This window comes from Rhincodon typus, chromosome 25 (genome assembly GCF_021869965.1).
Source record: "Rhincodon typus isolate 14 chromosome 25, sRhiTyp1.1, whole genome shotgun sequence".
Lineage (NCBI taxonomy): Eukaryota > Metazoa > Chordata > Chondrichthyes > Orectolobiformes > Rhincodontidae > Rhincodon > Rhincodon typus.
In genome coordinates, this window is record NC_063356.1 from 21,443,457 (window position 1) to 21,468,402 (window position 24,946).

Here is a 24,946-nt window from a genome sequence, read left to right on the forward strand (position 1 = left end):
AGAGTAGCTGTCACCTATTTTGCCGAGTTGAAACAGGTACAGTGTGTGTATCAGTCTGAAGAAGGGTCCTGACCGGAAACGTTAGCTTTCCTACTCCTCTGATGCTGCCTGACCTGCTGTGTTCCTCCAGCTCCACACTGTGTTGAGCCTGACTCCAGCATCTGCAGCTCTTGATATCTTACAGCGTGTGTATATTTTCTTTCTGTCTGCACACAGAACAGGGCCCCATGTATTTTTTTTGTAGTTTCCAGTGTGTGCACATGCTTCACAATGTGAGCTTGACTAATAATCCAAAATGAGTTGTCAGCATATATTTTTCACTGTATATCACACAAACCCAAAAGCCTATCACTTTTGTCTCTGAAAAGTGTCCTGTCTACCTCTCAGTATCCTAATAGTAACTGTTTGACCAATGGATGAAGCTAACTGCTTCTTAGTGCTACTGGGCAGTAATAACTTAAGTAGTGTTCATCACTAACAAGATGTTGCAGTAAACCTGTGATCTATGTGGAAGCGTAAGACATCTTCAAGCTGGGTAGAAATGCCGGAATTCCTTGTTTTGGGCCAGTGGAAATTTATTCACAATAAAAATAAGGTAAATGCATGGATTTTTTTATGCTTGTAATTTTTATTAACTTGAAACTCTAATTGCATTTCAGATAATAGTTCCAGATTTAGGAGACTTTAGACCAAGAAAGTTAACCCTTAATTGCAATTCCTTCATTTTATGGCTAACACACACAGACACACACACACAGACACAGACACAGACACACGAAAAACTTTAACTTACTCTTTTTCAGTAATGGATAACCTACTAAATATTGATAGGTGACATTAATAGGTGCAGAAAAGTTTATCAGCTCCCTGAAGTTCTGCACATTCCTCTCTGAATACAACTGTTGTACAGCTATTTCTTTGGCCAATCTCTTTTCTTCTTCTTCCTGAAAGACAAATGTAAACAACCATAAACTGCACTTCCAATAAAAAAAATCAGATAATTACTAAAGACATATTCTTTAGTAATCCCTGCTTTACAAGTCCATCTAGCAATCTTAGCATTTTCACACATCCGGAGTGAAAAGACTCTTTAAAGTAGGGGTGCTCGACAATGGACAAGTTAACCATCTTGTTCTATATTTTTAAAAATGCAGAAATATTTATTTTATGTATGAAGGTGTCATGGTCAAAACAACTAAGAGACGACGTCTGCAGGAACTCTCTTTATGGCAATCATGTTTTAATGTGAATTGACAGGGATTTCTCCCCGCCACCCAGTGTTTTCCAGCATGCCCATATAAATGCATGTTTTTCATTTACAAAGTACTCACATTTTAGACATTTCAAAATGCATTTATAAAGGGATAAAGGTGGGAACATGGGAGTGGGCTTGCTGTAATTTATATTCAAAATACAGTTATTGAGTTAAATGTTGCTCTCAATGGATTCAATTTATAGAATAGCATGGCTGAGCGTATGGCAAGTGGTTAGAATATTTCAATAATCATTCACACCCATTCTGATTGAGTTAGTTCAATTGATTTATACTCAATGGTGCAGTTGCCATGGCAACTTGAAGAATTCCACCTATGGCAATAATTTTAAAAACTATAGATGAGAAGCATTGTTCATATTTAGTCCTGGTTTAATAATGGCGATAGGGAAGAGCTCGGTATTAAAATACAGTAATATTTAAAGTGAACATTCTGTCTACTGTACTGGAACGTCTTGTTGTTTAGTGCAGTCAGATCAAGTGTTGAGGGAAAGAAAGTGTGCAATTGCTATCTTAGTTCAGGGATAAGCATACTGCAAAATAAAACAGTTGCTTGATTTGGCATTAAATTAATTTTACTTGAGAGTAAGGGTGGCACAGTGGCTCAGTGGTTAGCATTGCTGCTGCAAAGTGCCAGGGACCCGGGTTCAATTCCAGGTTCAGGCAACGATCTGTGTGGAGTTTGTACATTCACCCGCTGTCTGCGTGGGTTTCCTCCCATAGTCCAAAGATGTGCAGGTTGGGTGGATTAGCCATGCTAAATTGCCCACAGTGTCCCAAGATGCACAGGCTGGATAGATTAGCTATGGGAAATGTTTGGGTTACAGGGATAGGGTGGGATACTGTTTGGAGGGTCAGAGTGGACTTGATGGGCCAACTAGCCTGCTTCCACACTCTAGGGATTCTATGTTCATCGGCCCTGCCTATGAAAAGATTTGAGAAATATTTGAACAGGGTCGTGCAAGTTTATGGGTACTGATTGGTAGTGTCATATGCCTTGAATTGCACTACCTCTGGGTTGATATGGGTAGTGAGAACTGGAGTCAGAGTCACAGCATCTGCTCACAGGATGAATCTGCACGAATATCCGTGGTCCACTCAATATTTGCAACAAGCCCCTTGTGCCCTTCAACTATATGTCCAATTCACTACTTTTGAAGAGTAACAATGGGCAAAAATGGCAGCCAATGAACAAACAACATAGTTTTAACCAGGAAATAAGACCAATATGGTGTATATGCACCTACTAAGATACTCAATACCATCCAGGTCAAAACATCCCACTTGAGCAAAATTGGTTCCATAACCATAAAATGAGATCAATGACAAATTGATGTTTCTTTCTTGATAGCAATAGTTGAATGAAAAGCAATATTATGGATTTTCGGTAACTACCTGACCAAGGATAAGGCTCTAGTTTAGCATTGCGACTGAAAGATGACACCTCAGACAATGCAGCACCCTCTTATCAATGCAATGAAGTGTCAGAACTTAGTTATGAATCATAGAATCCCTACTGTGTGGAAACAGGCCCTTCGGCCTAACAAGTCCAGTCCGACCCTCAGTGCATTCCACCCAGACCCATCCCTTACTCTACACATCCCTGGACACTATAGGCAATTTAGCATGGCCAATCCACCTCGTCTGAACATGTTTGGACTGTGGGAGGAAACCAGAGCACCTGAAGGAAACCCATGCAGACACAGACAGTCGCCCAAGAGTAGAATTGAACCCGGGTCCCTGGCCCTGTGAGGCAGCAGTGCTAACCACTGAGCCACCGTGCGACCCTGCAATTATGCCCAGTTTCAGGATTCTATCATCATCCATGAACAAAATAATATATCTGGCTCATTATCACATTTGACTGGCAAGTCTGGTAAAGTATTATAGAAGTGAATGACCTTCCTGTATAGAGAGCAGGATTCATTCATTGATGGCTGAGTTAAAAATTCAAGATGACAAGACTTAAAATAAACATCCAGTATCCTGCGGATTACCACTGCTCAAAAAACGAACTGGACCAAACATATGATTACTCTGGCTGCAACATCACATCAGGGGCTGCGCATTCTATCGTAAGGAACTCACCATATGACTTCCCAAAGCCTGATCAGCATCTGTAAGATGCAAGTTAGGAGTGTGATGGAATATTTTCCACTTGTCTGGATGGGTGAAACTCCAACAAGCCACAAAGGCTTGAGACACCGTCCAGGACAAAGCAGCCTATTTGATTGGCACCGCATTCCCTCTCTCCATCACCAATACTGCAGCAGTAATGTGTGCCATCTACAAGATACAGTGCAGTAATTCATCAAGGCTCCTTTGACAGTGCCTTTCAAACCTACAAACTATCATCTCAAAGAAAGAGGCAACAGATTTTTGGGAACACCACATGAAAAGTCCTCTCCAAGTCCCACATGATCTTGACTTGGAACTGCATCACTATTCCAGTGCCAGAAACCTGCAATTCCCTCCCCAATAGCAGAGCAGTGCACAAATACCACTTAGACTGCAGCTGTTCAAAGAAGGTTACTCACCATCACTTTCTCAAGGACAATTAAGGATGGGCAATTAATGCTAGTCTTCTCAGAGATGCTCAAATTCCATGAAAGAAGAATTTTTAAAAAAAGTAATTTGGAAATCACTGTAAAAGTGAGACACATAGCTTTGTTCTTTCATCTGTTTGCCTTTGGCAATTTATATCATCATTGCAGGGAGAATACCATCCACCAGAGGGACCAAGTTAATACAAATTGACAGTAATTGCTGAACATGAATTTCCTCCTGTGCCTCAGTCACAATATGACAAGAAATACATTTTTACACCATTTTGTAATTTGCTTTTGGTTCTACCTTCCACCTGTAACAGTGACAACACTTCAAAACCATCCTGTACATTGAGATATAATCCCAACTGATGGAATTACTAGACAAGTCAGATCCCAGAATTAAATGTGGCTTGATAGATTAGATCATATTGGGTTTGGGTGGTTCATTAGCACGATGACTAGTCACCAAGATATATTCAGATGAGGCTACAGATTTTCTCTAACACGATAAGTTTATTAAACAACATAAATTAAAACAAACAAGTTAACTAAATAAATAGAAGTTAGAATGATATCAAAATACATAGCAAAATAAAGTATCAATCTATCTTCCAATACTATCCATGAAATACTTTCAAGTCCAGAGGGAGATTACATCACATCTCAACACTTTAGGGGTCTACTTAAATGACTTTTGCCCAGGTTCTTTCCTGTGCACTGCGAAGACAACTTGATGAATCCTTTCCAAATTTCACAAATCTGAAACCCTGAGCTTTCTCAGTTCTGATAGATTTTGCAACTAGATTGTCTTAGCTTGGACGTTTCACAAATTAAACCCTTCTGTTGAGGTAACTTACTCCCGAATTAACTACCCTGAATCCTTCTAGATGAGCTCATCTTGCTTCTAAACTCTACACTGGTAAATTTTGAACTGAATTTTTAAAAAGACTCACACAAACCTAGATTCTCTGACCTGAAGAAAATGCTTAAATGTTCACTCTGTCGTAAACACCATAGTACCAACATCTTTCCATGAACACAACATTGATTCATAGCTCTATTACAGATACACACACTGTATAATATATAAATATTTTGCTCACTGCTGGGATGTGGACATCAATGTCTGGGTCAATATTATTGCTAGTGAACTGCCTTCTTGAACCACTGCAGCCCATTTGGTTAGGTAGACCCACAATACTGTTAGAGAGGGAGTTCCATGATTTTGACCAGCAATACTGAAGGAACAGTGACATATTGAAAATACACCTTAAGATTACATTCTAGAAGTTTTGCCTTCTACTTGTTTTGAGTCTTGGGACCCTATTTTACGCCACAGGCGTTTCTTAAAGCCACGATGAAAGATTACATGAATGTGAACTCAAGGGAAAGTACAATTTGGAAACAATTGCCTGTATTATTAATTTATAGAACATAGAACAGTCCAGCACAGTACAGACCCTTTGGCCCATGATGTTGTGCCGACCTATTATCCTACTAAGATCAATCTATCCTGCATACCCTACATTTTACTATCCTCCATGTGCCTATTCAAGAGTCGCTTAAAAGTCTCTAAAATTATCTTACTCCACAACCACCACCGGCAGCGCATTCCATGCTCCCACCACTCTGTGTGAATAACCTACCTCTGACATCTCCCCTATACCTTCCTCCAATCACCTTAAAATTATGCCCCCTCGTAAAAGTCACTTTTGCACTGGGAAAAAGTCTCCGACTATCCACTCTATCTATGCCTCTCGTCATCTTGTACACCTCTATCAAGTCACCTCTCATCCTTCTTTGCTCCAATGAAAAAAGCCCTAGCTCTCTCAACCTTTCCTCCTAAGACCTGCCCTCCAGTCCAGGCAGCATCCTGGTAAATCTCCTCTCTAAAGCTTCCACATCTTTCCTATAATGAGGCGACCAGAACTTAGCACAATATTCCAAGTGTGGTCTAACCAGAGTTTTAATGGGGCTGCAGCATAACCTCGCGGATCTTAAACTCAATTCCCCTGCCAATGAAAGCCAACACACCATACGCCTTCTTTATAACTTGGGTAGCGACTTTGAGGGATCTATGGATGTGGACCCCAAGATCCCTCTGTTCCTCCACACTGCCGAGAATCCTGCCATTAACCCTGTATTCTGCATTCAAATTCGACCTTCCAAAATGAATCACTTCACACTTTTCTGGGTTGAATTCCATCTGCCACTTCTTTGCCCAGCTCTGCATCCTGTCAATGTCCCACTGCAACCTACAACAGCCCTCCACACTATCCACAACTCCACCAACCTTCATGTCATCAGTAGACTTACTAACCCACCCTTCCACTTCCTCATCCAAGTCATTTATAAAGATCACAAAGAGCAGTGGCCCCAGAACAGATCCCTGCGGAACATCACTGGTCACCAAGCTCCAGTCTGAATACTTTCCATCTACTACCATCCTCTGACTTCTATTGGACAGCCAGTTTTGTATCCAAACAGCCAAATTTCCCTGAATGCCATGCCTCCTTACTTTCTGAAAGAGCCTACCACGTGGAGCCTTATCGAATGCTTTGCTAAAATCCATATACACCACATCCACTGCTCTACCTTTATCGATGTGTTTTGTCACATCCTCAAAGAATTCAATAAGGCTTGTGAGGCATGACCTGCCCCTCACAAAGCCATGCTGACTATTTCTAATCAAACTGTGCTTTTCCAAATAATCATAAATACTATCTCTCAGAATCCTCTCAAATAATTTGCCCACCACAGAAGTAAGACTGACCAGTCTGTAACTTCCAGGATTATCCCTATCCCCTTTCTTGAACAAAGGAATGACATTTAACACCCTCCAATCTTCTGGTCCTACTCCAGTGGACAGTGAGGACCCAAAGATCATTGCCAAAGGGGCAGCAATCTCTTCCATCACTTCTCGTAGCAACCTTGGGTATATCCCATCTGGCCCAGGGGACTTATCTATCCTCATATTTTTCAAAATTTCTAGCACATCTTCCTTCCTAACATCAACCTGTTTCAGCATATCTGCTTGTTTCATGCTGTCTTCACAAACGTCAAGGTCCCTCTCACTGGTGAATACTGAAGCAAAGTATTCATTAAGGACTTCCCCTACCTCTTCTGACTCCACGCACAAGTTCCCTCCACTATCCCTGATTGGCCCTACCCTCACTCTGGCCATCCTCTTGTTCCTCACGTAAGCATAGAACGCCTTGGGGTTTTCCTTGACCCTACCCACCAAGGTTTTCTCATGCCCCCTTCTACCTGTCCTAAGTCCTTCCTTCCTGGCTACCTTGTAGACCTTCAGAGCCCTGTCCGATCCTTGCTTCCTCAACCTTAAGTAAACTTCCTTTTTCCTCTTGACTAGGTGCTCCACATGTTTTGTCATCGAAGGTTCCTTCACCTTACCATCCTTTCCTTGCCTCAGTGAGACAAACCTATCCAGCACTTGTAGCAACTGCTCCCTAAACATCCTCCACATTTCTGTCGTGCATTTCCCCGAGAACATCTGATCCCAATTGGTGCTCCGTAGTTCTTGCCTAATAGCATTATAATTCCCCCTCCTACAATTAAATACTTTCCCATACCGTCTGCTCCTATCCCTCTCCATGACTATAGCAAAGGTCAGGGAGTTGTGATCACTATCTCCGAAATGCTCTCCCACCGAGAGATCTAACACTTGGCCTGGTTCGTTGCCGAGCACCAAATCCAATATGACCTCCCCTCTAGTCGGCCTATCTACATATTGAGTCAGAAATCCTTCCTGGACACACCTGACAAAATCTGCTCCATCTAAACTATTTGCACTTAGGAGGTTCCAGTCTATATTAGGGAAGTTGAAGTCACCCATGACAACAACCCTATTACTTCTGCACCTTTCCAAAATCTGCCTCCCAATCTGTTCCTCAGAGTCTCTGTTGCTATTGGGGGGTCTATAGAAAACTCCCAATAAAGTGACTGCTCCTTTCCTGTTTCTGCCTTCCACCCATACTGACTCAGTAGACAAACCCTCCTCCACAACCTCCCTTTCTGCAGCTGTGATACCATCCCTGATTAGCAATGCCACTCCCCCACCTCTTTTACCTCCCTCCCTATTTCTTTTGAAACATCTATACCCGGGAACATCCAACAACCATTCCTGTCCTGGTGTTATCCAAGTCTCTGTAATGGCCACAACATCGTAGTTCCAAGTACTGATCTATGCTCTAAATTCATCATCCTTATTCCTGACACTTCGTGCACTGAAGTAGATCCACCTCAACCCGTCGCACTGATTGCCACTTTGCCCTATCAACTGCTTATCCTTCCTCACAGATTCTCTGCTTGCTCTATCTGCCTTTACACCGGTTAACCCATCCTCTGATCTGTAGCTCCAGTTCCCATCCCCCTGCCAAACTAGTTTAAACCCTCCTGAAGAGCTCTAGCTAACCCCTTGCCCAGGATATTGGTGCCCCTCCAGTTCAGGTGCAACCTGTCCTTCCTGTACAGGTCCCACCTTCCCCAGAAGGTAACCCAATGATCCACAAACCTGAAGCTCTCCCTCCTACAGCAGCTCTGTAGCCACGTGTTCAGCTGCACTTGCTCTCTGTTTCTGCCTCACTAGCCCATGGCACTGGTAGCAATCCTGAGATTACTACTCTGCTCGTCCTGGCTTTCAGCTTCCGTCCTAACTCCCGATATTCACTTTTCAGGTCCTCATCCCGTTTCCTAGCTATTTAAATTGAAAACCTGCGATCATCAGGGCTGATCCAGGAATTGAACCAGGGACCTCTCGCACATCCGCGATCTACAACCCCCAAAGCGAGAATCATACCCCTAGACCAACGAGCCATTGCCAAATGTCTTCATTATTTATCAAGTATAGATTTTTCTCTTATATTTCAAGGTCCTTGTGGCTTTATAGGAGTTTTCTTAGTGAAAGCTCCATTTAGACATGGGAACATACATAACTGAAGACATCAGTCTGTCAGGATGTCACCAAGTCAGGACAGTGTGTGACTGGAGGCAAACTTGCAGGTGGTGGTGTTCACATGTATCTGTTGCCCTTGTCCTTTGTGTGGTAGAGGTTGCAGGTTTGCAAGTTTAAAATCAGGGATATACAAAAGGCATGAATGGCGAGAGATTATTGAGGTAGGAAGGGATAAAGTAATCAGTTCCCTATTCATAGAATCACTACACTGTGGAAACAGGCCTTTTGGCCCAACAAGTCCACACCGACCTGCAGAGCATCCCACCCAGACCTATCCCCCTATAACCTCCCCTCCCACCCAATCTATTGATGGGGATAGTTTATAAGCTACAGAGAAAGTACATATTTCCATAAAGTTGCAATTTTGCTGCATCTGTAATATCAGGAGCTGCTAGAAATAAGTGGCTTTCACTTAAAGATACATGACGGTGGTCCTGTTTCTGTATTGAGTTGCAGACAAGTTATTTTAATGATATCTTTGATGACTGGCAAATTTAATCTGAACATTTTTCCACGTTGTGAATAATGTCAAGTTCCCCAGCCTCTCGAAGAAAATAGCTCTTTCTGATTATCATTAGAATTAAAGACTTCAGAACATAGATGTCAACAGGAAAGTTTATGTTTGGAATCAATGAAAGAATGTGGCGAACTTGACAGACATTGATCTGTTCCACACGGTGGTATAAATTGTTGAATTGAACACACATGAAAAATCCCCATTGTCACTTGTTGTGAAAGTGCTTACTGAGTCACACCTGGCACACAACCAACAAGTTTGCCAAAAACCTGATGCAAAGTGGACTCCCATCACACTGTACCACAGGGAATACTTACCAATATGCTCCCTTCATCCTTCATACAGAGGTACATCAAAAGACAAAAAAACAGGAAGGAACCAACCGTCGTCACTGATCGTTTCCAGTAGCATCTCATTGCAGCAGGATTTTTCCAAGCTGATCATGAGTCAGGGCTGCTTTCAGTCTCACTCTGAAAACAAAACGCAGAACACTTGTCAAATTGGATTTTGAATCTTCTGGTAAATAAGAGGCTGCATCATTTTGAAAGAAGGCTATGGTATTTTATAAAAGTCCAGTACACTTGGAGAGAGCATGAGGCTTTACTGTGATGGGCAACGTGCTCAAACAGCCAGTGAATATTTACTGCTGACATGTATGCATGAAGATTGAAAAATTGGACAGCATACCAGGGAGTGCCAAATCCAAGGACTCTTTCCACTCCTTCCACCAGTGTAATGAAGAAAGAAAAGAAGTGCTCCTTTTAAATAGGGAAAATCTTTATGACTTTGTGTGCTACTAAAGTTGAAAGAGTCTCTCCACAACCTGGGAAAAATGGAACATAACTAGCCAAAGGTATATTATTTAACTGATTTATGCCATTTTTTACAAATTGCCTGTTAGGTGACAAAATAAGCTGAGTGAGTAGGCACACCAGTCTCTTGTCCCAGTGACATTCTCCTTTCTGAGTCTTCCTTTAAAAAGAATCAAACCAAGCTGGTTCACACACATGGTGTGAGTTTCAACAGCATACTTATCTATGCAATTCTTTTGTAGCCTAATTGGTACACCATTTTGCGCTGATTTGCTTTATCAAAATGTACCTTATTTTGTATCAAATTACTAACGTAGCTTTTGCAATATTGGGCCCTAAATTAGAAACAAAACTTCAAGCTATTAATTTATCTGAAAGTATTCCAAATGTTGTGTAAAGGGATGTGATAACCCGATATAATCTTGAGCATATCAAAGATTCTTTGAACCAAAAACCCTTGCACACTGGAACCCTTTTAATGCAATTGTGCTTGACATAATTTCCTTTCTATTCTCTTCTATTTTAAGCTAGCTGATTGATAGTATGGGCAGGTGTAACTGCAGAGGCTGTTATCTCTAAAGTATTAGAGGCATTGTCACCAACCTAGAGAGAAGAGAATATCTATGAAGTGAGCTCATTCTATCTTCTACACTCAGGAGGCTGGTGACAGGTACATTTCATACTTTCCAGTCTTTACACAGGTGAATTGTGTGAACCCCATGAAGTTACAACTTTGCTTGCAGTATTGTGCCCACAGTGTATACTTTGCATCATAATCAGCCCATGATTTGACTCTATTCTTGTGCTTGTTCAATGACTTCTCATTAGTCATTCTTCTTGTCCCAATTAATATGTCAGTATGTGTCTGCAACACAATAACTCAAACACCTCCAGTTTAACTGCATCAGGAACTACAAAATATCTGGAGCAAATTTTAAGCACAAAGCTGTTTTTGAAACTTTCCATTATAGAAAAAGCTTCCTGACAGTAAGAGCTCATTTCAACGACAGGGACTGGAAATTGTGCAATTAATTGTCAAGATTGGAGGAGTGAGACCATCAGCTGCAAGGACTAGAATCAACTGCTTTCCAATTTTGACAACTGCAGATAGCTGCACTAAAGTAAACCCAGCAAAATAAAACTCAAACTTATCAAACAGATGCACACACATCTGACGGAAACTGACCCAGTCTTCAAGTTATTTTCAAATAATTTTTGTATTATTAATTATTGTATTAGCAGATTTTTGTAACGTTTGAATGGTTTCTTGTTTTAAATGATTATCAGAGTCTCATACTGAACCATTTATACTACCAAAAAATGTTAAAATCGTTAACATGAAGTCGCAAAATGGTAAATGAACTACCCAATGTGATTTTAAGGTAGCTGCCTTGACTCTGTAGCCGTGCTGCCCCTCTCTAATTCAAAACTTTGTGGATTCAAACTTCAGTTTATGCATGTAATCTAGGCTAATGCATTACTGACACCTTGGTCTTCTGGATGAGACATTTACGCTCTTAGGGGGATATGAAAAATCCTATAGTACATTTTGAAGACAACTAGCAAATTTCCCTAGGCCAGCATATATCAAGTAACACTACTAAATCTATTCAGCTACTGTCTTCATCATTGTGGAACCTTGCTGTGCACCAACTGGCCATCACATCTCGTTGACCCTGGTTCAGAAACACTTAATTGGCTGTGTAGTACTTTGCTGTTTCAAAGTATTATTGAACCGCACTAACCATCTCTGAAATGCAATCTTTTGTCGCTGCAGAGCTGGAGAAACAAATTTGATGTTACATTTAGTATCCAGTGAAGAATCGGGAAAAATGAGCCAGTGTTCCAGCTTCTGATTCTCACTGTTCTATGTCTGGGTTCCGTTGAACCTAAAGTGATGGTGTAGAGGCTCAGTGGTTATCACTGCTGCCTCACAGCACCAGGGACCCAGGTTTGATTCCAGTGTCAGGTGACTGTCTGTGTGGACTTTGCACATTCTCCCTGTGCCTGCATGTGTTTCCTAGGGGTGCTCCAGTTTCCTTCCGCTGTCCAAAGAAGTGCAGGTTAGGTGAATTGGCCATGCTAAATTGCCTGTGGTGTGCAGGGATGTGCAGGCTAGGTGGGTTAGCCATTGGAAATGCAGGATTATAGGATAGGAGTGTGGGTCTGGGTTGGATGCTTTTTGGAGGGTCGGTGATGACTTGATGGGCCAAATGGCCTGTTTCCACACAATAGGGATTCTATGATTTTAAGTGCTACAGTGTGCATGAGGATAGTCATCATTTCAGTCTAACTTTGGTCTTATTGAGCAAACAATAGGAAGTTTAGGACATTACTGTAACCATTTACAGATTAACAAATATGACCAACATTAGTACAGAGTGTGTTAAGAGCAAACTAGCCTCAGGTCTGTCTCCTGCCAGCTCCTTCTTTACTCTGATCAAGTCCCCATGGCATCACAATAATGGGTGGTGTTTACTGCACTGTATCAATTATTAATCTTTTCACACCCATATACAACAGCGACCCTTCTGACAAAATGTACACGTGCTTACACAGTACTAGAAACAGGACATGGCTTGGAAAAAACTGACCAAACCGTGTTGGCCTGTATATTGTATCTTCTTTAATTGTTCTAGCAGAAATAGTGCATAGGGTCTTGTATTTTGTGAATGGAATGCATATGATTCAAGAGATATTTTTTCAATAGTAAAAAATATAATTTTCAGCATCTGGAAGAATTTATACCTCTTCAGGCTGCCAGTTTAAATACTAATCTTTTCAGAATCTTGCTTCAAGAATTCGCTGATATTGTTGAAGTCCAACCAGCCACATAGATAATCATTATGCAGTTTTTAAATACTTAGAGAACAGCCTAGAGCCAATTGTACAGTCAGTGATGGAAAGAGAACTGTAAACTCCACAACTTTCACATGCCATCTAAGCGAAAAAATACTCACTAATCTCCCATAACATTACTGCTGAATTTACCACAAAGGAACCTCATTCTCAACTGCTCCCATTGCCTGGGGAGTGGTGACCCATAGGTTAAACTACTATCAGCCATCTCACTTCAATGAAAGAGAAACCCATGGTCCAAGAGAACTATGGCAAGTTCAGATTGTGACAGCTACAATACAACAGCATTTTACGTGGCTTGTTCCCTTTAGGCTACCTGTGGGGAAAAGCCAATATTAGGCACAACCTTCTGGTAATTGTAACTCCTATTAACCTTACTGCTGATATAACAGCTCAAAAATGAATTGGCCTCTTGAGAAGTTGGCACTCAATTGTAGCACAGATGCTAGGGAACTTGGGAAAATAAATATTGGTGTCTTGAAGAGAGTCCACATTACCTAAGAGGTGATATGCTGGAAGTCTTAAAATGCATTAAGGTAGATAAATCCCCAGGATCTGATGAAGTGCATCCAGGACTTTCTGGGAGACTAGGGAGGAAATTGCGGGGCACCTAGCAGAGATATTTGGATCTCTAAGGTTTTGGAGTAGATTTGTAGCTTGGGTTGTGGACATTGTGGTTGGTTGGCTCACTGAGCTGGTTCATTGTTGTTCCGCAGACGTTTCATTAACCTGCTGGGTAACATCATCATCATCACCATCAACAAACACATAGAACTCGACCCCATTATAAACCACTGCGAAGGAAAACCGGAAGTGAGGTGATCCAGCTCAACGGACTCCAGAGGTTAAAAACCAGGGGGGAAAACACAACGGCGCTTCATTGGAGGCTGCACTGATGATGTTACCCAGCAGGGTAATGAAACATCTACAGAACAACAATGAACCAGTTCAGCGAGCCAACCAACCACAGGAGATATTTGGATCATTGACAGCCATGGGTGAGGTGCTCGAAGATTGGAGGGTTGCTAGTGTTGTGCCATTATTTAAGAAAGGCCGCAGGGAAATGCCTGGGAACCATAGACTGGTCAGCATAATGTCTGTAGTGGGTAAATTGTTAGAGGTGATTCTGAGAGACAGGATCTATAGGTATTTGGAGACACAAGGAATCATTTGTGAGTCAGCAAGGCTTTGTGCATGGGAAATTGGGGCTCACAAATTTGATTGGACTTTTCTGAAGAGGTGACCAAGGAAGTATATGAGGACGTGCGGTAGACATTGTCTATGTGGACTTTAGCAAGGCCTTTGACAGGTATCCAGGAAGAGTTAGAAAATTGGATACAAAATTGATTTGAAGGTAGAAGGTAGAGTCTTGTTTTTCAAACTGGAGGCCTGTGACCAGCGGTGTGCCACAGGGATTGGTGCTGGGTCCACTGTTATTCATCATTTATATAAATGATTTTGATGAGAATTTAGGAGGTATAGCAAGTAAGTTTGTGGATGACACCAAGATTGGTGGTATTGTGGACAGTGAAGGTTATCTGGGAATACAGCGAGATCTTGATCAACTGGGCCGGTGGGATGAGGAATGGCAGATGGAGTTTAATTTAGATTAATGCAAGGTGTTGCATTTTGGTAGATCAAACCAGGGCAGGACTTACACAGCCAATGGTAGGGCCCTGGGGAGTGTTATAGAACAAAGAGATCTAGGGGTGCAGGTTCATAGCTCCTTGAAAGTGGAGTCACAGGTAGACAGGGTGGTGAAGAAGGCTTTCAATATGCTTGCTTTCATTGGTCAGAACATTAAGTATAGGCATTGGGATGTCTTGATGCAGCTGTAAAAGATGTTGGTAAGGTCATACTCAGGAGTACTGCATGCTGTTTGACTGCTCTGCAATAAAAAGGATATTATTACTCTAGAAAGAGTGCAGAAAAGATTTACTAGGGGATGCTACCTGGACAGGGATGTTTGAGTTATAAGGAGAGGTTGGATAGGCTGAGACTGTTTTCTCTGGAGCGTACAAGACTGAGGGGTGACCTTTTAGAGAATTATAAAATCATGAGAGGCATTAATAAGGTAGATAGCCAACAGCTTTTCCCCCATGGTAGGGGAGTCTAAAACTAGAGGGCATAGGTTTAAGGTGACAGGGGATAGGTACAAAAGGGTCCAGAGGGGCAATTTTTTCACACAAAGGGTGGCGACTGTCTGGAACAGGCTGCCAGAGGCAGTGGTGGAGGTGAGTACGGTTTTGTCATTTCAGAAACATTTGGACAGGTACATGAATGGGATAGGTATAGAGGGATATGGACCAAACACAGACAAAATGGGTCAAGTTTACTTGGAAAAAGTGGGGGGCTTGAGTAAGTTGGGCCAAACGGCCTGTTTGCATGCTGTAAACCTCTATGACTCTAAAGTGAAGGAATCTGCAAGAGAAACCCAGTTTTAACCAACAACACATTGTATTTTTATATTCAAAGACTTCTGGGCTCCAAAATGTCATTATTCCGTCAAATGAAAATTCAAAAAATACAAGTCTGAGCTCACCTGGAGTGTAGTTTGTTCAGACTGAAGAGACATACATCGATGAATTGGTTGAAAGCGCGTGCTGATTTACTACCCTTTCAAATACAACATTTTGTAAAATGAATACAGGTTACCTCAAGGATCTGGTCAGCATGACTACTGGCCTGCAGCGGCTTGGAGCTGCAAAGGCTGCTCAATAGGGCATTAATACTTGGAGTGAACCTGGTACAAAAGATCTTCAACTAGACAACTCACAAGTACTTGGTCACATATAGGCTGCAGGAATAATTCTCCAAAAACCTGTGAAAATTTATGCAAAGGAACCGTCAAAGGGCATGTACAAGGTATACAAAGTACATCTTTTTACACAAAGCAGAATTCCCTATTGTAGCGATAAATCCTCTCTCCATATAAATCAGTGCAGACCAATAAAGTCACATGTTTCAATTTTCTGACCTTTAAAACCATTGGGAGACATATTCTAGTCCGATTACCAGAGAGCCTACAACCACATAATTACTTCTATTAACATGGTGGCTCTCTTGTGATGCTGCAGACACACATTGCCATGGATAAGATATATATTAGGTATAAAATTTTCCTATCCAAGAAGGGCCTTAAAAAGGACAGGGCTTTTTATGAATTGTAAATTAGAAACACAAACAAAGAGCCCCAAGGTCATGATTTCTGCTCTATAATGAAGAGGGAAGTGCACAGCCAGGGAGCAGACGGATTCTATAAAGAGAAAATATCAAATCATTCTCTCAGGTGGATCTCCAAAGTGGGTAATAGTGGGTGAAATCAGGGCTCAAAGTATATCCTTGCTGCTTCATCATGGCCATAGCTCCTGGCTGGGATGCATTTCAAAACGTCAAGCAACAAACAGGATGCGTCGTCAACACAATTGTTTTCTTTGGCAAAATGGTTTTTGATCTTGTATAAGTGACATGGTTTGGAAGTCATCTCATCTACTTTAAAAGTAATGGCAAATGCGAATAGACAGAAGTGCACCAGATTCCATCAGAAGACCCACTGAAACAGCTGCAAGTCAACTATACTACCAAGGTAATAAACAATGATGTCTTGAATATAGGAGGAGAATGACATTAACTAAGCTGTTCAAACTTGCCCAATAACCTCCTGGAAATTCAAATATAAGGAGCCTCTCAGGTTACTAAGAAACTTCTACTTTCAAGACATTAAACTACAACAAAAATCAACACATCTAATTAAACTACATGCCTGCCATTAAAGAACAATGGAGATAATTATACATTGTAATTCTATTGCTTTTCTCTAAATCTGTATCTACATAATGTGTTCTGATATTATTTGAGAGTCAAACAAGTTAGACAGTATATCTTCAAACCTTCTAGGGCAGGTGTAGGATATTAAGTGGCTTCTTTATTTAAAATCTAAATAAAGCTTGAAATTACTGCAATTGGGACAATCACTCTGAAAGTAAGAAAATACACACAACTTACATGCAAAACAGTTTAAAAAGAACCAAATTTTATGACAAAAAGTAGACAGAAATATTAAAACTTTTGTTCAACCCATTAAGGTCATTTCAATTTTCTGCTTTCCATTGGTTTGGAATATTTGGGCCCAATTTTATTCTAAATCAAGTTGATACAACAGAGAAGTTAACATAACCTTGGGGGCTTAAAAATACATAAGAAGCTAGCATGTGGAAAGTTATTTGATGGCTTGGGTGGATTTGAATGCTTTAAATGTAGCCTGTGTGCTGCTAGGCGTTAAGAAGTCATAGTTGCTATGGTAACAGTTGATGTCATTCAAACTTCAGATTGCGTCGTTGACTGATATGGTTTTCCTTCTGTGTTCAGGTAGAGATACATATGAAAGGGAGGGAGAGAAAATAAAAGCTAGCAGCTGGAAAAATACTGAACTATTTCTGCCTGTCACATGTTTACCATCTTGCCAAATGCTCCTATTGTCACAATCAGTCTTGTTTTGTACACTGCAATAATTTTGATATGTGCTCCATCTTTTATTTCCTCCACATTTTCTATTTCCACATTTGTACTAACATGAATGAAATGGTTTCCTCACAATTACAGGAACTTGGGTAAATTAAAAATGCAAGGTCAAATGTGTTCTACTTCTCTATTTTTTTGGGACTTTGAATGTATTCTGACTTATCTCCACTGATTTCCTTATGTCTCTCTGCCTGCTGCTTCTATTCTGCTTCACTGGTTAGTATTGATATCACATTATAAAACCCATCATACTGCTGACATCCCCTTGTATTTTTCATGAAACATTACTTCTGTGTCAGGTGTTTCAATGGATATATGCCTCACACCATTGTCAGTGAATTGAATGAAAACAGACATTCATTCATAGATTTCGCAAGTTAAGATCACCACTTTACATCGGGCCATTTGATTTAAACACCAGCTGTCTTCAGAAAGGAAAACTGAAGACTAAACAAAAAAAAATTGGTACTTGTCGTCCTTATCAGTAGATTGCAAATTTCTGTGCAACAGGGAGTCTTTGTTATTACTTCCTTTCTTTTCATTTCATAACGTCTTTACCCTTACAGTTTATTTTACTTAAATGGTCCCGAATAGAGAGGGAAAATAAAATAGCTCTATACAACCTTAGTTGTCCCAAAGTGCTTTTAAGCTAAATGAAACATTTATTGAAGTGAAGTGAGGAACCCTGGTAGTTAATGTGCATCCAGCTAGGTACCACAGCAATGTAATAATATCATTTTAGAATGGTTTCAGCATAGGAGACCATACAGCCCACATCATGTTTGTGTTGACTCTTTCCAAGAATCATTTAGTTCCATTGCTACATCTTTTCCCCCCACAGTTCTGGGAATTTTGGTGCTGATCCAATTTCCTTTTGAAAGCCACAAAGGACTCTACTTCCTCTCAGGCAGTACATTTCAGATCATAACTACATGCTGTAAAAAGGTGTTGCCTCAGGCTGGATGGTACACCAAGGCTGGGCTTCCCATTCTTCATTCTAAATGTCTTTTCCTTAGCCAGCTTGCCATGGCCTAATTTTCCAAACAATAGTTCTTTAATTTTTATAAAGCAAGACTTCCGATCATCTCTGGGATTAAGTCTCATCTCCAACCAGAGAGTGCCACACCAGGATCAATGGCTACTACCGATATTGCAGAAGACGATGATGATATGAAAGTTGGTGTGAGGATAAATAGTGAGAAGGATAGCCTTTGGTTACAGGAGGATATAGACAGCTGGTCAGACGGGCTGATAAGTGGCAAATGGAATTCAATCTGAATAAGTGTGAGGTGATGTACTTGGGCAGGGCAAACAAGGCAAGGGAATACATGATAAAAGGTAGGAGCTTGAGAAGCACAGAGGGTCAGAGTGATCTTGGTAGACCAAGTACTAGGACAAATAGATAAAGTGTCAGTGTGTGGAATGAAAAGATGTTGTCTATCGGAGATGCCCTCAGCAGTCAAATAGCTGATCAAAGCACTCAGATGAATGGAATCAGAGAATGACTAGATTGGGAGGCACGTTATGTCAGCACAGACCTTCAGAAGAGGAGAAGCCCAGTGAAAAGGTAGATTATGGGTTGTAATGATCAGCGCTCTCCCCCTCTCAGCGTTAATAGTTGAATAAAAACACTATGAATAATTCTCTAAAACACAGTTTGCCTCATGTATTGTCTGGAAAAAGGGATCGTTCAGAAGTGTACCCCCTGTTAAAGAAGACTAATTAGAGCTCTCCTCAGTAAAAACTCAATTTTCAATCAATTATGGCATGTTACTGGCATTCATAATAAGACACAAGATGAAATGTGTAATTTATAAAAATTTGGTACATCGCTGCAAAATGCTTATTTCCTCACCATGTAAGAGAAAACCCTCAGTCAGACCTTCCATTTCTCTATGGGCTGGGGCATTGTACAATGTAAGTAATTTTCAGGAGTTTAAGTTACACTACATTCCCACCAGGCAGCAGGTTTTGCATGGTCACTTGAACGAATAATACATCAACATTTGGGAAATATGACTAACTATCAAGAGGCAAACCAAAATCAGTTATTCAACAGGGATCCTTCCCTAGTGGATTGCTTCTTAAGTGTACTGTGTGGTAGTTGCCTTCAATTTTGCTCTGTGCTAAGTTAGCTGATCTGAGCCAGTACTGTTGCATTATTGCATGGACAGGTAGTGCACCTTCAAGCCAGTTACACATCACAACATGTGATATAAAAAGGTACCCACCTTGCCTTGTCACTCTTAGTGCAAGAGTCATTGTAGTGAGTTAAGTCAGTTACTTGTATGTAATGTATAGTAACATCAATTAGCACAGAAGTCAAAATATGTACATCTGTTATATTATAGCAATGTATATAGTTAACATTGTTAATAAGTGTCAAGATATCTGTCTCAAGAAGAACCCACTATGTTACGAGTACTTACAAATAAGGCAGCACTCATACTGGCAATTGTGTTAACACAAGTGCTAGATGTGAACAACAGGCATATTTTTGGCTGCAGTGTTCCTTCCCTATGAAGGGACTGGGCACAGAACAATTTCAAGACATCCTTCTCTGGTCATTCTTAAGTAACTTCTACTAGAAACCGTACATGCAATGCCCTGAAGTGAGGAGAAAATCATATTTAGCTGCGATGGTGCCTGTCCTCTTCAGCCCCAAGTGAAGCAGCCCAGGTTTACCTCCAAAGAACAGCTGTGTGAGTGAGCTCCTGGTGGGCACCTGTCACCTCTCCACATTGGTTGGCTGTGCAAATCTTACTTCTGCAAAATTGAAGGCCAGTGGGGGAGGAAAACAGAAAAAGGACACGTTCTATCATGTTTTTGGTGGGATATTTTGGTATAAGCCTCTCTATAAACTCTGTCACTCTCAATTGCTATCTACCACTCTCAGAACCTGGTCACTAAAGCAGGTTAGTTAACATCAAAGTACATTTAATACTATGTTGAGCACAGAATAAGAATTGGTTTGAAATTTTTATTTTGCATTAAAACCTTCACTGTAAGACGTCTATTTGACAGCAGCAGAGGAAACCCTATCTGCTGATTTCATCCTCTGTATAATGGAAATAACAGCTGGCTGAGTGAATGATTTATTGGAGATCTCACAGCATTATCAAGCAACATGTAGCAGAATTTTGCAAATACAATGCAGCAGCTTTCGAAGGCCACCTAGTGCTTTTATTGGAAAAAGCCATCTGTATGTCAAATAGAATATCAAGGGCATTCAATAGTAATATTACACCTTTATACAGATCAATGGCTAATTTTGATTCGTTTTGCATTATTGTGTTTTACAACAATCACAGACCATTCCCAGAAATACAACCAAGGGACTATTTCAACTTGCCCATTATGAAGGATAGAACATCAATCTTCTGTCTGTAAATTGTAATTTATTGGTCATTGGATCTGACATTTATAATATATCAGCCAAAAAACTTGAAACTGATGCAATGTACTCAAAATGACCGGTGCCACATTGGAAAAATCATAAATGAAACAAAATCGGCAATCCTATGATATAAATATATACATAAAATGTGCTTCGAGCAAGTATCATATCTGAAAGATGAACACATGTTCTACTCTCAATATACACTGATTGATCTGTAATCTGCTTTGAAATGTGTTCTCTATGATGTTGCATTCATTTTTTCCAAAAGCTGAAATGAAGTTCCTGATCAAGGTACACAGGGGTATTAATTCATCATATTTGCTCCGTTAGTACATTAGGAGGACACACACAATCTGATGTTATCCTTGAAGGCAACTGGATGATAATGTAACAACAGAATTTAGAGGAAATAATACCCATAATACCAATCCTATTGATCAATTAAAACATTAAATATTCAATTACCAAATATTTCAGGTTAATTATTATAGTCAATAAATAATTACTTTGTAAAATAACCTCTAACGTGAGTGACTCAGTTTGAACTGGTCTCTCAGGGTAAGGGAATATATGCAAAAATCTAAGTAGATTCTCGGCAGTTATTATGGTATTGGACCCAAGTCTGTCCCTTAATTGCAGTTTTGTTTTTCATTTCTAAAGTCGAGCATCTTTATAGATTTTGAATAAAAATGTCATGATTTATAATAACAAAAACAAATCAAATACTTTATGATCATCTATGTATGATTTAACCATGGGAAAGAAACGATATAAATTCAATTTTTTCAGCTCACTGAAACAAGTGACCAATCACTTTCATGTAAAATACTTCTTGAATATGCATCCCTTCATTGTCTGCTACTAATTATCTTTCATGAATGTCCTTGTCCATCCAGGAAAGATCTGCAAAAATTCTTGTCAAACCTAAAATAACACTGTTGTGTTCTGTCTCATAGTTAGTATTTTCGGGTACCTCGAAGACATTGTATCATTATCATACCATAGAATGTGACCTAAAGGTTTCATGCTCCATCCACCCCAAAGTGCTCCATCACTTGAAGTCTGAACAGCTACTGGAGGCATGCTCATTTCTGTAACTTAAAAACTAAATATCACTCCAGATACTTACGTTTCTGTGCATGTAATGTTTGTACATAATAGCAAGTTGTAATGAATGTCTGTTGGATTCTTCAGTACCATGATATCCAAGCCTAGTTTAATGTTACAAGGGGTAATATTAACATTGTCACATCAGGTAAAATACCCTGCTGAAAGCAAAACAACTCAACAACTAAAGGGTACTAAAGTGGAAAAGCAGAATTACTGAATGTCCATCTTAGCATTGATTCAACTTTAGGAAAGATGGTAAATTCACTGAGGGGGGTCATCATTGCACAAGTGCCAACATAGAACTTTAGAGAGTTGCTGTCAACTACACCTGCAGTGAATTGGAGGTTCATAGTCCAAATATACTTAACCAGGAAGATTAGAATATAAAATTCTTTAGATTTCCAAAATTAAATAAGGATTTGTTTTACAAAACAGCAACATTGTAATTGTATGTGTGTTACTGTAGGAATGAACTGCTTCACTTCTCAGTTTTGTAAATCTATATTCTAAAATAACTGTTACCAGAAACTTGAGGTTTATGGTAGATGTCTTACCAATTTGAATATATTAATTTCCCAATTTTGAGGGTGACTATTTCAATGACAGCTTCTAAGGCTATAAACTAACAAATACAAACAAACAAATTGAAGCAACAAGAATGAAGGAGCTCCCTTTACACTTCTATTTTACAATCTTCTGGCTGTTGAGTCATTACCTGAAAGTGCATCTCCATCTCAGTGCTGATTGCTTATTACTATATAAACTATGGCTGGATGATTGTTCAGTACTCTCAAGTTTGTACACCATATTCAGAACTGACTTGTTAGTATAACCTTTTCAATGCTTTACTTTATTAACCATGGCCTTTTTTTAAAATAAGAATAGCACATTTGTGCTTGAGTGTAATTTATACTTACCAAGGGTGCTTAATTAAACAGTTTAAATCCATAGGATCATGACTGATTGACTTTAACAAGATTTTCACACCATAACTTTTAACTTTGTTGTCAATCTTAGCCTTGAGTATGTTCAATGACTCAGCTTCAACTGCTGTGGAAAAAAATTCTCATGACTGATGATCTTTTGAGTGAAGAAACTCATTCTACATAGGAATATACCATTTAGGAGCAGAAGTAGGCCATTCATCCCCACAAATCTACACTGCTATTCAATACAATCATGGTCAATCTGATTATTTCACATTCCAGCCGACCCTGATGACCGTTCACCCTCTTCCTCCCCTCTGTCTTAACAGGGAGAGGCTATTTTTAAACTGTTCTAGATTTCTGCCACAAGAGGAATCATGTAAGCATTTATTTTGTCCAACTCTCTCAGTCTTACATGTCATGGGCTAATTACCTTTTGTATTAAATGCCTTTGGATGCAATCAGTGTCGTTGCGTTTATTCTCTAAAGTTAAAATCCCTGTTTAATGACAGGTTTGTTGAACCAACACACTGAATATTGGTAGATGTAATCTTTCAATTATGGAGGTTAAAAATGTAGAATATTTTTTAAATGGTAAGAGGTTAGAAAGTGTAGATGTGCAATGGGACCTGGGTGTCCACCATACTAGGTCACTGAAGGCTAACATGCAGAAGCAGCAAGCTACTAGGAAGACTGATAGAATATTAGCTTTTCTCACAAGGGATTAGAATACAGGAATAGTGAAGTCTTGTTTCAATTGTATAGGAACTTGGTTAGACTGCATCTGTAGTGCTGTCTGTTACCTTGGAAAGATATTATTGTTAGAGAAGGAGTGCAACAAAGATTCACTAGACTTGTTCCCAGGATGGGGGGATGGTCCTATGAAGAATGGTTGGGTAAATTGGACCTGTATTCTCTACAGTTTCAAAGAATCAGAAAGTGATCTCATTAAAACTTACAAAATACTTGAAGGGATAGACAAGGTAGATGCAGTAAAGATGTTCCCCTGGTTGGGGAGTCTAGAACCAGGGGCACAATTTGAAAATAAGGGGAATGCCATTTAGAACTGAGATAAGAACATTTTTTTAAAAGAAATAAACTTAGCAGATTGTGAATTTTCGGAATTCTTGACCCCAGAGGAATATGGAAGCTCAGGTTGTGAATATATTTAAAGTAGAAATTGATAGATTTTTGATTAACAGTGTGAAGAGTTATGGGGATTGTCTGTGTAAAAGGTACTCTAGTGTTCAATCATCCATTATCGTACCAAATGGCAGAGGGGCTCAATGGGCTGATTAGCCTACAAACCTGTTCCTTTGTTCCCATATTGACTAAACTGGCAAGAACTGCAGTATTTTTTTTCCCTGTGTCCTGTTTTTCACTATGCAATTCATTAGACCGTGGGATATTAGATGAAGTATTTAAAAGATTTAAAATGTACAGGCTGCAAAATGATGTATTATGCACGAAGGAGACTAGACAGGATCCTAATCATTCTAGTTGCAGAAAAATAATTAGTGTTTGTAAAGATTCAATTAACCACATAAATTTACCATTAATCATTCAAAAAACTATTGAAATGGAACACTGAACTTTGGACTAAGACTTAACCTGCTTTTTTAATTAAAAAGGAATGAAAATTCCTACCAAAAGGCTATGAATCCCTAAAAATTACATCAGGTTTTGCAGCATGGATATAGTTCAGTGAGACTATAATTTAGCCTCCCTTCCACTTTATTTCAGCTCTCTCATCAATATTATCCTGCTATCTTTTTCTTCATTTATCTACCTTCCCTGTAAATACTTTGTTGCTAATCATGTCATTTGAGATTTCCACAATCTTACACTCAGCATATCGTGATACTGTGATAATGCTTAATGTGGAAGAACAAGCAAGTACTCTTCCTTGAATCAGAGATAGTAGGAACTGCAGATGCTGGAGAATCCGAGACAACAAGGTGCAGGGCTGGATGAACACAGCAGGCCAAGCAGCATCATAGGAGCAGA

At 39.9% G+C, this 24,946-nt stretch overlaps 1 long non-coding RNA gene across 1 annotated transcript in view; it reads right to left on the bottom strand.

The window, feature by feature from the left end:
- Positions 1 to 610: 610 nt before the first annotated feature.
- Positions 611 to 24,946, bottom strand: part of LOC109915501 — a 114,385-nt gene continuing 90,049 nt past the window's right edge. The window contains exons 2-3 of the long non-coding RNA XR_007264757.1: positions 9,629 to 9,781; positions 611 to 944 (exon numbers count right to left, since the gene is read on the bottom strand). This is a non-coding gene — a long non-coding RNA (uncharacterized LOC109915501). The remainder of the gene's footprint in view (positions 945 to 9,628; positions 9,782 to 24,946) is intronic.